Genomic DNA, 3,491 nt, shown 5'->3' with positions numbered 1-3,491 from the left:
TGAATTTTCACTTTAACTGTTACGTTAATGCCCGAACAACCAGTTGACAGTCAAACCCGCTGACAGTGCAATTCTCCGTGTTTTGTACCATCAATCAAATCAATCTTTGGCATTTCAAAATTCCAAGATTTTTGTTCTAGAAGTCTTCTGATAATCACATGATCAGCAGAGACTCAGCACTGCACAAAAATCAGGTACGCTTAACTGTCTCCTACGCAAACAGTCCCTAACTAGGTTTTTGTTTTTTTTCAGGAGAACAAGTTTCATGAGACCTCAAATGGATTTCATGGACCTCCATATATCTCAAAGTACCACCGTACAAATTTTCAAACTTCAATTCGCTCAGACGCACAGTCAGCAGCTCAAACAGTCAACAGACGACCAGTTTGACCGAAAAGTCAACAGACAGTCAAAAATGAATTTTTTTGTCAACATCCATATTTTGTCAAAAGATTCATCATTTGGTCATTGGTTGATCATAATTCATCAAGGAAAGATCAAAAATCAACAAAACCCTAAGTTTAAAAATTAGGGTTTTCTCCTAAAAAGTCAACTGAACTTTGACCGGCCATAACTCTCTCCTCATTCACTCAAAAAATTCCAACCAAAGCTTGTTTTGAAGGAAATTCAATTATCTTTCAAATGCAATTGATCCCATGGTCATTGGATTCACCATTTGAAAAATATGAGCTCAGACATTACAGGTCATTTTCAAAGTCAACAAAAAATGGTTTTTTGTCAAAGGCCATAACATCAAGATAACTTCTCCAAATGAAAAAAAGTTTCCAAAGTAGCTTGTAAAGGACATCTTGAGGTTTCTAAAAAGTACAAGAACTCCTTCATATGATAAAAATTGAGGGATTTATGCCTTGTTGAAGTTGGCTATATTTTGGGAAAATGCATGAAACCAACATTGATCAAAAGTGTTTTTTTTTTCAAAAGGGGCCAAGTTTTCATGATCCAAACATGCTTCTAACAATGTTAAGGGCCTCCCACGACCAACCTAAGGCCCATAACATTTTTATTTCTTTTTTGGTTTAATTTTATTACATTTAAAGTTAAATTGAAAAAGAAATGGTGAAGGATAATGATGCAATGCTTGATTCTTAAGCTAAGGTCACCAAGAATGATTCAACTCTGCAGTAAGAGAGGTACAAAGCAGGCCTAGGGCAAGAGGTTGAAGAAAAATCAAGCCATGGTCAAGAATTAAAACTTTTTTATATTAAAGAATTCAAAAGTTCAACAAAGATCATCAATGCTTCTTAGCTTAGTTTTGAAGCACTTCATTGCTTATAAAAGAAGTAGGATACTTCAGTAACAAGGGAGACACAAGTTCAGAACCAATACTATGCATATACCACTCTTGTAACAACTTGTAATTTTGATGAAAATTTAGAATTCGAATTTTAAATTTCAGCTAGTTTCAATCCAAACCAAGTATTCAAACATCATCTCTGAACTTCATTGAACCTATCCAAATAAATTCTAAGCATCAAAACCTCACAAATCGAGCTACACAAGCCACAGTTTGTTCAAACAAAAATCAACTCATATCTGATCATTCATGCATGTTTAATAAGATGTAGACATATATTTGTGTTTAGATTGGTGCTCTGGTCGTTTCTGGAGCTCTAATTGAGTTTTAATGGCCGTTTGTAGAATATACCATTTTAGGGTTCTTAAGCTAAAATTTGGGATTTTACGCTAGAGGCAAAATTAGACAAAACTAATGGCATATTTGAACTCAGTGGATCAAGGCTAGTTGACTTCATAGGTCGCGAATTTGTTTTGCATGAGTTTACCCCTATTCGCTATTTTGCAGGTTTGAGAATCACTTATTACAGCGTTGTTCTCACAAAAGCGCTGTTAAAAGTGGTGGCGAGAGGTTGAAGATGATGAGGTGTCCTCACCTGAGTGGCCAGGACGCGCGCGCGTTTTAATTTAATTTTTCTCTGATTCAGTGCTTTGCAGGTGATACACGTGCCATGCTCCTTCGCTTCCAGGCCATCTGATCTCATTAATTCCCCCATCCAACGTGCCTGAACGCTCATCCTTACCATAGACCTTCCTATTAACCACACCAGATCATCAATTAATATATTTTTCTATTTTATTTTATTTACTTCTAAAATTAATTTAAAATAGTTTAAAAAATCAAAAAAATTATAATAAAAATATTTTTAGGTTTATAAAATAATCTATTAATTTTTGACACAAAAATATTTTATTTTTCTTAATAATTGAAATATTTTGTTTAATTAATTAGTATATATTTATATGTTTGCTTTTTAATTATTTCAACCAATCACAAAATCAAAAAAAAATTGTTCTTTTTATTAAATTAGGTTTGTATACTATAGACTAATTTTGTACATATTTAGAATATTCTTCTCTTTAAGTTTTAATTATTTGTATAATTGTTTATATAATTATATGTTAATTAGCTTAATAAATTTCCAAAACAACTTCAAAAAATCCAAAAAAATTAGTTTTACTTTAAAATTAATTAACAAGTAATATGAACATATTTTGGACTTAATTTTTAGGTTTAAATTTTATTTCCACCTTTTTTCATTTTAATTAAATTAATTATGCATTAATTTTAATTAAAATCAATCATACAAAAAATCCAAAAATACTTCCTTTTATCTTATTGCAATTTAAATTCATAGATAAGTGTATAGGTTGTCAAAATCATGTAAATAGCGTAGTTTACATTTCCCGCACAATCGATGTAATAGCGTAGATTTACTTTCCGCATTTTACATTCCCGCACTTTAAATTCTGTACATATAAAACTGTGTGTATGTCAAAAATAATAACTGAAGCGTTAGATCACTAAATTCAAAAAGACAAAAATATCTGAATCAGAACACAATCACACTTGCACCTCTTAGGGTAATCCCTCTGTTACTCTTTTCAAAAATCAATTCTACTGTTTCAAATACAAATTCAAACTTTTGTTTACATCCGGTCAAAGGAGAATTTTCTAAAAGAAATAGGAAAGGACCTTATAAACTTAGGGTAAATCTCCTAATTGTTTGCTCAAATCAAAACAACAAATGTCTCATATATCATTGTTTTTCAAAATAAAACTTTCAAAAAAGACAATACTTGGTATATATCCAAACAAGGATCATTACAAAGTTAAAGCTCTTTTTTCAAAACATCTTTCGAAAGATAAAACATTTTGTATACATCCGCACAAGGATCATTACAAAGTCAATTTACAAAATGAATTTTAAAACCACATACAAGCATTTCAAGGCAAGACAAATGATTCAAACAAGTGAGCTAAGCAATTAAGAGCCCATGGATAACCATGGATACAAAGGGGTGCTAATACCTTCCCTCTGTATAACCTACCCCCGAACCCAAAATCTCTTAAAGGTCTTTTTCTGTTTCTTTTATAAACCTTTCCTTAATTGGATAAAATAAAAGTCGGTGGCGACTCTCTGATTTCAAAAACTCAAAAAGTAAAAGAAGAGTCA

The sequence above is a fragment of the Vicia villosa genome, linkage group LG1 (genome assembly GCF_029867415.1).
Source record: "Vicia villosa cultivar HV-30 ecotype Madison, WI linkage group LG1, Vvil1.0, whole genome shotgun sequence".
NCBI lineage: Eukaryota > Viridiplantae > Streptophyta > Magnoliopsida > Fabales > Fabaceae > Vicia > Vicia villosa.
This window is presented reverse-complemented; position numbering follows the sequence as displayed.